We start from the raw sequence: 12,487 nt of genomic DNA on the forward strand, positions 1-12,487 counted from the left end.
CTAGGGTTGTGAGAAAAGAAACCTTACACAAATATACAAGAATCTGCTTGCAATCAGATCTAAAAAGTCTGATTTCGTAATTCTCAATAGAAACAGCTAGCATTGAGCTTCTGTTGAGCTTCAACATTAATTCTTGATAGAAAGGATTTTGTTGAGACTTCTATCGAGCTTTAGTGAATAGCTCTTTCTTCACTTGTTTCTTGGTCAGATCTTCATGTCTTTAATACTTAACTTGAACTCTTGTTTCTTCAAGTACTAAACCCATCCTAGATCTACCCAATTACAAGTAAAGTACATTTTGTCAAAGGATTAGCCAATTACATAAAATATGTCCTTAACATTCTGTATCTTGAGGGAGTATTCCATCTTTAAGATAAGATACAATTGGGGTGGTCCAGTTGGTAACTCCATCTATTTGATTTACTTCTAGAATATCTATGTTTGGAACACACTGGACTTTAACTTGATCACCTATCATCTCGTCAAAAGACCCTGTCTTAGCCAAGACATCAACTTCTATGTTCTCTTCCCTTGGTATCTATTGAAATTGGGTTGTTGTGAAGCCTTTGATGCACTACTTAAATTTTTCTAAGTATCTCTTCATTCGTTCTTCTTTGGCTTCACACGTCCCATTTACTTGGCCTATCACCAGCTGTGAATCCCTTTGGACAAGGATTAAGTCTACTCCGAATGATTTGACTAACTCCAAACCCTGAAGTAAGGCTTCATACTCAGCTTCATTGTTAGTTGTCTGGAACTGTAGATGGACGGCGTATTCCAAATGATCCCCTTTTGGTGATTGCAAGACTATCCCAATTCCTCCTACATGTTGTGTGGACGATCCATCTACATGGACGACCCACTACTTCACCCCTAGTCTTCATCTCGATGATCATTAGCAGGAGTAAATTTAGCGATAAAGTCTGCAAGGACTTGAGCTATTATTGCTTCCTTTGGCTTATATCGCACATCAAATTCACTAAGTTCCACTACCCACTGGATCAACTGTCCAACGACTCTAGCTTATTCATAGCTTTCTTCAATGGGTGGTCTGTTAGGATGTTGATTACATGAGCTTGGAAATAAGGTCTGAGCTTCCTCGCTGCTACCACTAATGAAAATGCTAACTTTTCCATCGGTGGATACCATCCTTCCGCTCCTCTCAATGCTTTGCTGGTGTAATAGATGGGTTTCTATATCTTTCCTTCTTCTCTAATCAAGGTTGAACTCACTGCATGGGGAGACACTGCTAAATAGAGATATAACTCCTCTCCTAGTTTGGACAGGCTCAACAGCAGGGTTGAAGCAAGATACGTCTTCAAGTCTTCAAATGCTTGTTGGCACTCATCTGTCCATTCAAATGCTTTCCTTAATACTCTGAAAAATGGTAAACACTTTTCAGTGGCTTTTGAAACAAACCTATTTAGGGCCGCCACTCATCCATTAAGGCTTTGGACATCCTTGATATTCTTCAGAGGTTGCATGTTCAAGATTGCCTGGATCTTATTAGGGTTGGCTTCAATCCCCCTTTGTGAAACCATAAAACTAAGGAACTTCCCTAATGCAACTCCAAAAGAACATTTGCTTGGTTTTAACTTCATCTTATATTGCCTAAGTGTATCAAAGGTTTCTTGAAGATCGTTCAAATGCTGCGTCTCTCACACACTTTTCACCAAAATTTTGTCCATATATACTTTTATGTTCCGCCCAATCTGTGGACAAAACATATGATTGACCAGCCTTTGGTAGGTAGCCCCTGCATTCTTTAACCCAAATGACATTACTTTGTAACAAAACAAGCCTTGGCTCGTTACGAAGGATGTCTTCTCCAGGTCTGCTTCATCCATCTTAATCTGATTGTACCCTGAGAAAGCATCCATGAAACTCAGCAACTAGTGTCTAGCTATTGAATCTACAAGCTGAACAATGTGCAAAAGAGGATAACTATCCTTAGGGAATGCTTTATTTAAATCTGTGAAATCCACACACATCCTCCATTTTCCATTGGCTTTTTTAACCATCACTACGTTAGCTAGCCAGTCAGGATAATAGACTTTGTGAATGAATTCTGCGGTGACTAACTTCTGAACTTCTTCTTTAATAGCATTATCTCGTTCTGGAGCAAACATTTTCTTTTTTTGACGAACAAGCTTGTAGGACGAAGATACATTTAGACGATGAGTAATCACTGGATCAATCCTAGGCATGTCTTCATGGCTCCAGGCAAAAACATCTGTGCTTCTTTTGAGGAATTCAATGAGATCTTGCTTTGTCTTTTCCTCCATGCTCATCCCAATTTGGTAAACTTCTTTGGGTTAGACTAATCTAATGGTACTTCTTCCAATACTTCAACTGGTTCAACCAACGTCCTTCTTTCTTCAATGTTCATTGTTTGCATATGCTCGTCCATAGCTAGCATTGCTAAATAGCTTTCTCTGGCAGCTAACTGATCTTTTTGTACTTCTCCAATGCCATATTCTGTTGCAAACTTGACTGAAAAATGGTAGGTAGACGTTGTAGCCCTCTAACTGTTCAAAGTTGGTCATCCAATGATGGAATTACATGAGGACAAGTAGTTTACAACAAGAAAATTCACTTCCTTGGTGATTTGTCATGGGTAAGAACCAATCACGACTAGCAAAGAGATGGTACCCACCGATAGAACTTCATTCCTCCGAACCCTATCAATGGCCACATTTACCGAACGAAGTAACTCCTTGTTGATTCTCATTTGCTAAAAAGTAGGATAATAAAGGATGTCTGTTGAACTTCCATTGTCTATTAACACTCTTCTAGTTGTAAAGTTTGCAATTGCAATGTGATAACAATCGTGTCATCATAAGGGTGGTGTAACCGTCCTGCATCTTCATCTGTGAAAACAATGGTTGGCTCATCGTCTCTAATCATCCTTGGTGGTCGTCCAAATATCTAAACATTTTAAACTTCCCATAGATAAGTCTTCCTGGATCTGGATGAACTTCCTATTGACATGCCCCCTACAATAATCTTTATTTCTCCAAACGGTGGACATGCTGGTTCCTTTGCCTCACCCTTCATTGCCTATCTATTGTCCTTATGATCTCGTCCAAGGAAATTTTTCAATTTTCCTTGTTTGATGAGGACTTCAATTTGCTGCTTCAAGTCATAGCATTCATCTGTATCATGCCCATGGTCACGATGAAAGCGACAATACTTAATTTTATTCTACTTGCCAGGATCTCCCTTCATTCTTTCTGGCCACTTCAAGAATGGATCGACTTTTATCTACATCAACAATTGATCAAGTGAAGTGTTTAGAGGAGTATAGTTAAAGTATCGTCCCGATGATGATCTTGCCTTCTTGCCATCCCGATCTCTTTTCTCCCTAACCTTAGCTTTCTTCGTTCACCTTTCTTCTTTCTCTTAGCAGTAATTGTGTCTTCCGCATTCATGAAACGTTGGGCTAAATGTATCAATTCAACCATCGTCTACGGCTCCTTATCATATAACTTATGAATGAATAGATCTTAGCTGACTCCATTGTAGAAAGCTACCAAGAGTATCTTCTCATCCATCTTGTCTACTAATAGGGCTTCCCTGTTGAAATGGCTGATAAAAGATCGTAAACTTTCATTCTCTCATTGCTCTATGCTCAGCAAACTAGATGAGGAATGTTTTTGCCTTTGTCCGCCCACAAAATTGTTAACAAACAACTTACTCAACTCCTGAAACGAAGTTATGGTGTTTGGTGGTAACATTCCAACCACACTTTAGCTGGTCCTTTCAACGTGGTAAGGAAGGCTCTACACATAATTTCATCCGGAACCCATTGGAGATGCATAGTCATCTTGAATGTGGCAATGTGATAGCAAGGATCACGTGTTCCGTCATATGAATTTAGGGTAGGCATTTTGAACTTAAAAGGCAAGGGATGGCTAGTGATGGTTGCAATAAAGAATCTATCCTATGGACAAGATCATCCACATGGTTTGCTCTCCTCATGGAATCTTTCATCTCTTCCATGGCTCTCTTCATCTGGTCCATCTCTCTCTCCAAATGTGGTACCCTACGAGTGGCAGTACCCCTAGATTGGTCTCTTTCAGCATTGTTCTCAGCACCTTCACATCCTAAGTTCTGGCCTCATTCTCCACCATGTTGTTGACATAACTTTTGGTTCTATTGTGTTAATTCTACCATTGCTGCTGTCATGGACTGTAACTATTGTTGGACGGTCATGGAGGGTGGTGGTGCACGATTTGGATGATTGGAGGCGTTTCCACTCTATTGGTATCTTGGATTAGTGGCCATTGACCTAGTCCAAACAATGAAACCTTTTTGTCTTGGAGAGGGCAAGGAAGTTTACACTTAGAAACTTATAACTCCTTTCCCCACAGACGATGCCAACTGATAATGCATGAAAATCAATAGGCTGGAATGCTTCGGACTATGATGATGACTGTAAATCCTGAAAAGAAAGAAAGAACTATGAAAGGTGACCGGTGTGGCCCGGCGAAGGACCCTTCGATGGTTAAGTCAATTTTCTCTCTAGGACACAAGGATGGAAAATAGTGAATGGTTTACCTTGGGAAAATGGAATTTCTTCCTTTTATAGAGAGTTAGACGTGGGTCTACTTGTTCGGACTCATCTCGATCTTGGGTAATGTTGGCAGTTGACAAAGAAAATGGGTTACATGGGGCGTTGTATGTGGAATTTCTTCCACATATCATGCTATGTGTCGTATTTTGCTCATGTGAGTCTAATGGAGGATTTTCTACAATACTTACCAAGTATGATTCATTCATCTATGTACATGTCGTCTGTAGATATACTCGTCTATGGAGAGTTCCCTTTATTGCATGATTTGGTCATTCATGTACATGTCTTTATGTCTTCTCATTCTTGGACGAGCTGATATAATTTTCTCTTGTGTTTTGGATGGCCAAATAAGGATGAGTAACACTTGTATTTATCCCCATCAAAACCAACAATTGCTTTCACCTCAAACACGGGATACAAGACCTCATAGACAATGGAACCCTTCCAAATCCCAATATCATTAGCAAACCTAGGAAGAACCCTTTGTCCGATTATCATAGAGCTCCTTCTTCATATTAGAATTGGGTGCAAATCAATGAGATTGAGTGGGATTGTTCAAAGTTGATAGAGACCGTGGAAGTTAATATCGTAGAAGTAGTGGGAAACACTACAAACCATCCTTTTTGGAGAAGGATCATCCTGGTAGGGACATAGGAGAAGGGTCCAAGCCCACGAAACTTAAAAGGGAAGGAAGAAAAAGAGGAAAAGATAGATTTTTGACTCAATTGAAGAAGACTCAAGCTCATGTAACGGTATAGGGTTTGCTTATGGCTTCTTACAGGCATCGTAGTGCTCTCTTGGATGCTTTGAATGTGAAAGAGGTGTCCATAGAAACTACACCACAAGAATTGCTATCTCTCATGGGAGTTGAGGCCCTATCTCATCCTCTTCTTGCCTTCTCCAATGAAAAACTCCCTCCCGAAAAGGCCACTCACACTAGACCTCTACAAATCACCATTGAATGCATGGGCGCTAAGGTCCTTATGGTGTTGATTGATAATGAATCTACATTGAATGTATGTCCTTTTAAGACCTCCCTTACTATTGGATTAGAGGTGGAAACAATCACGCCCTCTCCTTTGACTGTTATGGTATATGATAACACCTCAAGGAAAGTTATAGGTACTTTCAAGGCACCTTACAAGATTGGCCCAATAGAGAATTGTGGAATTACATGTCATGGACATCACTCCTAACTACAACCTTCTCTTAGGAAGGGCATGGCTTCATCCTATTGGAGCTATTCCCTCTTCTTTACACCAAAAGATAAAGATCCCACGGAAGGGAGGAATTGTTGTAATGCTCGGTGATGGTGAGATCCTAGCACCGATTTATGGACTTGAGGAATGAGGAGGTGAGCTACAAATGAGTGGTTTTGAATTTATGGACATGGCTGATTATGGATTAAAGGATGAAAGGTATACTTCGGATTTGGTCCCATATTGTAGCTATGAGCAAACTGTAATGATGAAGAACATGGGGTATATACTTGGTATAGGTCTTGGAAAAGAAGGAAAAGGGTTGGCCGAATTCCCTAATTTCAAGACTCAAGAAGAACCTTGGCACCCTTAATGGAAACTTTGTGAAGGAAGTGGGAGACTTCCTTTTTTGTGGCTTCCCTGAACTTTGGGTAGGTAAGGATGGAAAGGTATATCTGGGTTGAGAAATACTCTTCAATGAGAAGCTCACCTTCAAGGAGAAGCCTACAATGCTGATCAAGAAATTTTACCATCACCCTCACCAACAAGGAGCCAAGAGATCCTTCTGCCTTTATCATGCCTATCATAGGGCAACTTAATAATTGGACTTGGGTTGGGTTTCTGAAAATATGGGAAAGAAAGTGTGTAATGCAAGTCCCAATGAAATATGGGAAAGAAAGTGTTTAATAAGATGATTTCTAACTTGGCTTATTTTGATGTGTCCCATAATATTGAAATTTTGCACTTAAATGATTCAATTGAATTTGAAAATGAAATTAATAAACAATTAGAAAGGGAAATTGAACCTATGGAACCAACTTTTGAAACTCTTAATTTGGGCAATGATGAGAATCCACATTTAATTAAAATTAGCTCAGCCCTAAATGAAAAATAAAGAAAAGATCTCAAAGAGTTGCTCACCGAATTCCAAGAGGTGTTTGCATATATGAAGATATACCCGATATTGATCCCGAGATAACTCAACATCATATTGACACTCATGCTCACATGGTGCCTGATGATGCAAAAAATCAACAGTTGAGCTCCTCGTCATAGCGGATGGATGATGCTGTGAATGGATCATCTCTGTAGATGGAAAATCTACAAAATGAACTGTGTGGAAGAGTAACATGCCGGTGCAGCCTCAATCAAACCGCCTCCAATGCTTAAATTAGTAAGGGAGAAAGATTCTAGAGAGAAAAAGAGTCGAGTGATTTCGTAGAGTATTTATGTGTACTTTTAACTTCTGTTAACCTCTCTTTTATAGTTGTATGTCTCATTAATGGGCAATGATGTGTTGCATTTATGCTCAACGACTAGTGTTGTACAAAATCTTTGTCTGAAGTTCACAGCTCATTTTGTAATCGTTGCTCCATCCGTTATGTTTGGTCATCAATGAGCGTAATAAAGGCGCAACGTCTTCTCTTGGTTAATGACGATCTCTGCTTAATGACGACCGTAAATTTCTGACTCATCAGCTACCCCCTTGTTCGAATTGTCGTTTGTTAGACGAGATAAGAACAAATTCGTTGAACGCTTCGTATTTCGTGTACTAAGCATTTATAACGATTTGATGTTTAAGTAGTTGAATGCCACGTGTATGGCCAGGATGTGTTCGTCATGCGAACATGTCTTGGTTTTCCCACGCGTGTTTTGCATTTTTCCCTCCTCTTTCCTTTCTTCTGTATTTTTTCCTTATTCAATTTTTGTTTTAGGATTCATTTCTCCTTCTAGCTTCCTTTCTTTGTCCTGCGTTTCCTAGTAAGTTCTTTGTGCTCCTTCTTCTTTTATGGTTCTTCCATGGTAGATTATTCTGCTGTTAGGGTAGATTGTCCTTCGGTAGCTTTCTTTTTTGCTCATTTAGGTTGCTTACTCAAGTCTATAGAGGGGGAGTGTCTAAAAAGGATTAGTTTCTTCGTAGGGGAGGATTGTCTATACACTTTTGTCCTTTCTTCGTTATTCCCTCTAGTTTCCCATTCTATTGAGGTAGCTAGGTTGATAAAGATGTCTGAGGTAAGGTCTAGTGATCTAGAGACAGGGTTATCTTCGTCTGATGATCACGTGATCTCAAAGGCTACTTCTGTTTCCACCCCCTATAAAGCTTGGAATATCCCGTGTTCCCTTACGGGAAAGGATGAGTAGTGGATCAGGGATAGGTTTTAGTTCCCTGATTCAGTAAAAATTAGGATCTCCAGTGACAAAGAGAGGGCTTGTCACTCGTACGCTGACGAGGGTTATTTTTACGAGGCCGACTTTACCAGTGGCCTTCATTTCCCTGTTCATCCCTTTGTTAGGGAACTTTTTTATTACTTGCATCTTGCTCTGACAAAGTTTGTGCCTAACTCCTGGTGGATCATCGTCTCTTGCATAGTGGTTTGGATGTCCGCCAATGATAGTGATGTCATTAGGAGGGACGAATTCCTCCATTTTTATCATCTGAGGAAATCGAAGGACCCATGCTATTATAAGTTTAAGCCGTGGGATAGGGCATCTAGGTTAATTCTCGATTACCCATCATCTCTTCGAAATTGGAAGCCAAATTTCTTTTTTGTCTCTGGAAGTGGTTAGGAGTTCATCCTTGGTGAGAACCTGGACGAAGCCCCTAAGTTTTTTCGTAGTTAGGGAGTTCCTGTGTCTGGTGTGTCTTTCTCATCTTTCAGCTGCTTTCCCTTTCTTTATGAGTGACGATGATAGATGACTTACTTGTGTTTCTGTTTGTAGTTTCCCAGCATCCTGGTTTGAGGAAAAGGTATCAGCGTCGTGCTGAAAGAATGAAGGAGTACTTAAAGTCCGTCAAAGATTTTGGCGAGCTAATTTCTCCTTAATCTCTATTTCTTCACTTTTTGGGTCCGAAACCGTCTACTAAGGTTAGGAAGAATTTGGAAGTTTTAAAGAAGAGTAAGCACTTCTTTCTTTTTGTCTTCTTCTTTCTTCTCTCTCTCTCTCTCTCTCTCTCTCTCTCTCTCTCTCTCTCTTATATATATATATATATATATATTGTCCTTTAAGGAATGACGACTAGGTTTAGTAAGTAGAAACCAACTGAGGCCCTAGAGAAGAAAGGCAAACGTGGCACTGTTAGTGGTTTCTTGTCAAAGAAAAAGACGAGTGATGCCTCTAAGAAAGATCCTGTGATGACACCTCCTCCTGCCCACTTGCTTGCCAAGCGCCCTGCCTCTCTCACCTCATCATTAGAGGTGATTACCTCTGGTGGAGAGAAGGTTAGGAAGAAGAAGAATGCTGGTGGTAAGTCTTTTCTTCCTACCTTTTGGGATGATGCTGACGCAGCGGCTTTAAAGGCTCATGAGGTGCTCTCTGTGGATGACCTAAGCCCTCTGATGGCGAAGTCATCTAGTGAGTCGATGTCGTCCCATATTCAAAAGCTTGTGCAGGTAAGCGCAGTAGGCTATTTTTCACTTCTTCTTTCTCTTTGCTTTACTTCTGCTAATGGAACCAAAAAAAAAAAATTGTAGGCTTTAGGGGAGTCTCTGTTCGTCTCAAGAAGGCTCTTGGACTTAAAAAAGAAGGTGGCCACTTTTGAGCCTTTGGTCAATTATTTATTCGCTGAGAACGAGACGCTTAAGAACAAGGTTGCTATTCTCACTACCAAAGCTGAAAATGACAAGGAGCGCGTGGCAACCTTGGAGAAAAGCCTACAGATTGGTGACCTGGAGCTAAAACTGCAGATAGTTGGGGCCACGGTGGTACTAGACTTCAAAGACTTTGACGAGTATTCCGATGAGTTGTGCAAGTACTATGTAGAGGACTTTGATCTTCTCGTGAAATGGATGGCAAAGCATCACCCTAGCTTGGACCACTCTAACTTGGCCGTGGATAACGTTGAGAAGGAACTTATGTTTGATCATCCATCTAAGGCTACAATGGAGAATGTGACAGAGAGAGCCACAGACGTTGCTGAAGTAATGGAGGAGGTCACAAGTACAACCCCTGCAGACCTTATCCCTAACAAACACTAATCTTTTAGGCCCGTTGTTTTGGGCAATTAAACAATTCTTTTGGGGCCCGTTGTCTTAGGCAACTAAATAATCACTCTGACAATGATAGGTAGGTTGGTTGCACCAGAAAACTCTTTTTACGTTTGGTTGTTTTGCAAGGTAAGAACAATAGTTTTCTTTTGGGCCCATTGTTTTGGGCAATTGAACAATTCTTTTGGGGCCCGCTGTTTTGGGCAATTAAACAATCACTCTGACAATGATAGGTAGGTTGGTTGCGCCAGACAACTCTTTTTACATTTGGTTGCGCTTGGACGACCTTTTATGACAATGTGCTGAAGCAACTTTTACTTACCTCACATTTAAATAGCTCTCTGTTTTTGGTTATGTTGGAAAAATTATGTGTGAATGACAATTCTGATCATGTTTGAACACCTTAGCACTTAAGCTGTGTTCTGACTAGCTTTCTATTGAGCCATGTCTAGATGACGAACTTCGTACTCTTTAGCCGTGTTTGAACAGTTTTCATTAAGTCGTGAAGGACGACCTTAGTTGCGTTTGAACAACTTAGTATATTTTAGCTGTGTTTGAACAACTTTTATCGAGTCATATTTGGATGATGATCCTAGTATTTTTTTTTTTAATATATTTTATTTTAGCTATGTGTGAACAGCTTTTATTGAGTCATGTTTAAATGACGATCTTAGTTGTGTCTGAACAACTTAGTGTCTTTTGGTTGTGTTTGGACAGCTGTTTATTGAGTCATGTTTAAATGACAATCATAGTTGTGTTTGAACAACTTAGTATTTCTTGGTTGTGTTTGAACAGCTTTGTATTGAGTCATGTTTGAATGACAATCTTAGTTGTGTCTGAACAACTTAGTATCTTTTAGCTGTGTTTGGACAGCTGTATGTTGAGTCATGTTTAAATGACGATCTTAGTTGTGTTTGAACTGTTGGGAAATTTAGACTCTAGTTGATAGAATTAACAAGTTTTAAACCCAAGTTGTTAATTGGATTTATTGTGAATAAAACTTGTTAAAACAAATAGACATCAATATCATATCAAAATCATGCAGCAGAAAAAATAAATAAGACAAGATATGATAACCTAGGAAAACCAATGAAACAAATTAGTTTCACAGTAAAAAACCTGGGGGGAAACCTTCCCGAAAAGCAATCCACTATAGTAAAGAGAAGTTTCAGATCTAATACAATACCTTTGTCCCTAGACTCTACAATCCCTGTAGATGAATTCACAGCAGAAACCTTCTAACGCTTTAGAACCTCTATACTCTTCAATATATGAATGCCACCCTTTTGTTGCACGAATCCCAGTACATGACTATCTCCTTTGCATCAATCCTAGTACGTGAGTCACTCACCAACTTGAGGAAGAAGAATGTTGGCTACAAAGTTCTTCACTTCATCAACAATGAAGATCAAGAAGCACTTGGTTACAAAACCCTTAGGTGCAAAGATGCAGTAGCTTCTTTCAAAGAGAATAAGGCATCGGTCACCTTTTGTATATGTTCTCCTTGTATTCTCTTATGTGACGGCCTCTAAAATAAGCCTTATATATGTTTAGGGTTGTGAGAAAATAAACCCTACAACATAAGCATGGGCCGAAAATTAGATCTGAAAATCTGAATTCCCGTAACCTTAATAGATACCTCGATAGATAGTATCTGTCGAGCCTTACTAAACCTCGATAGATAGCTATCTGTAGAGCAGCTGTCGAGCTATCTGTCCGCAGGTGTCAAGCTATCTGTCTAGCTTTAGTGAACAGCTTTTCTTCACTTGTTTCTTAGTCCAATCTTCATGGCTTTAATACTAGACTTGAACAACATATTTCTTGAAGTATTAAACAGATCCTAGATCTACCCAAATACAAGTAAAGTGTGTTTTGTCAAAGGATTAGCCAATTACACAAAATATGTCCTTAACATGAACAACTTAGTATTTTTTAGCTGTGTTTGACCAGCTTTGTATTGAGTCATGTTTGAATGATTTAGTTGTGTTTGAACAACTTAGTATATTTTAGCTCTATTTGAACAGCTTTGTATTAAGTCATGTTTGAATGACAATATTAGTTGTGTTTGAACAACTTAGTATTTTTTAGCTATGTTTGAACAGCTTTTTATTGAGTCATGTTTGAATGACGATGTTGCACTCTACTCGTGACTTAAAGCCATGGCATTGGAGCATCTTTAGGTTCACTATTTTTTATGTTTTGTCTATTCGTGCTCGAATGACGATCATATTGGTTGTGCTTAAACAACTCTGATTTAGTCGACTTTGGTGGCTGTGTGTGAACAGCTTTTGATTTAGAATTTTAATGATGGAGGTCCTTGAGACATCTCCCAAGGATGACTCCTAAGTGTTGCACATATTTTTGTTGACAAATAACTCATGAATAATCATTGATAAATACGCATGGATAATGCTTTCATGTATTATTGATCTATGAATGAGGAAAGTAATAACTATCGTACATACTGATATGAAGATTAGTCACCTTGAAATGTAAAGCATTCCTTACTATTAGGCAACTTGAAATGTAAAGCATTCCTTACTAGTAGTATTTCTTTAGGTGTTCTATGTTCCATGGTTGAGGCAATTCTTGGCCATCTATAGACTTCAGGTAGTAGGAGCCTTCTTTAGAATGATGGATTACTTCGTAGGGGCCTTCCCAGGCTAGTCTCAGTTTTCCTTGAGATGGGTCCTTTATTGCTTGTGATACCTTTCTAAGGACAAGGT

The sequence above is a fragment of the Quercus lobata genome, chromosome 1 (genome assembly GCF_001633185.2).
Source record: "Quercus lobata isolate SW786 chromosome 1, ValleyOak3.0 Primary Assembly, whole genome shotgun sequence".
Classification (NCBI taxonomy): Eukaryota; Viridiplantae; Streptophyta; class Magnoliopsida; order Fagales; family Fagaceae; genus Quercus; species Quercus lobata.